A 319-nucleotide genomic window follows, 5' to 3' on the forward strand; every position below is an offset into this window, starting at 1 on the left:
CACCCCACCTCCCCCCCCCTCTCCTCTCCATCCATGCTATTCCTTTCTCAACTGTGCGCGTCTCCTCCCGCTTGTGGGGGAATCACATAACCACTCCTTTTTTTTTCCCTTCCTCTTTTTTTTTTTTTCCCGCGGAATGGAAGGGATGAATGGAGCGATGACGACTCTGCAGGTGCTGTAGCAACAGCAGCATCCTTTGCAATGCAACTCATCTGCAACCTCTCACCTCTCTCCTCCCCCGCCTCTAATCGCACTCTCATCCTCTCTTTCTCTCTCTCTCTCTCTCTCTGGTCCATCCCAGTAGAGCGTGGTCCTATAG

This window comes from Poecilia formosa, unplaced genomic scaffold (genome assembly GCF_000485575.1).
Source record: "Poecilia formosa unplaced genomic scaffold, Poecilia_formosa-5.1.2 Scaffold43, whole genome shotgun sequence".
NCBI lineage: Eukaryota > Metazoa > Chordata > Actinopteri > Cyprinodontiformes > Poeciliidae > Poecilia > Poecilia formosa.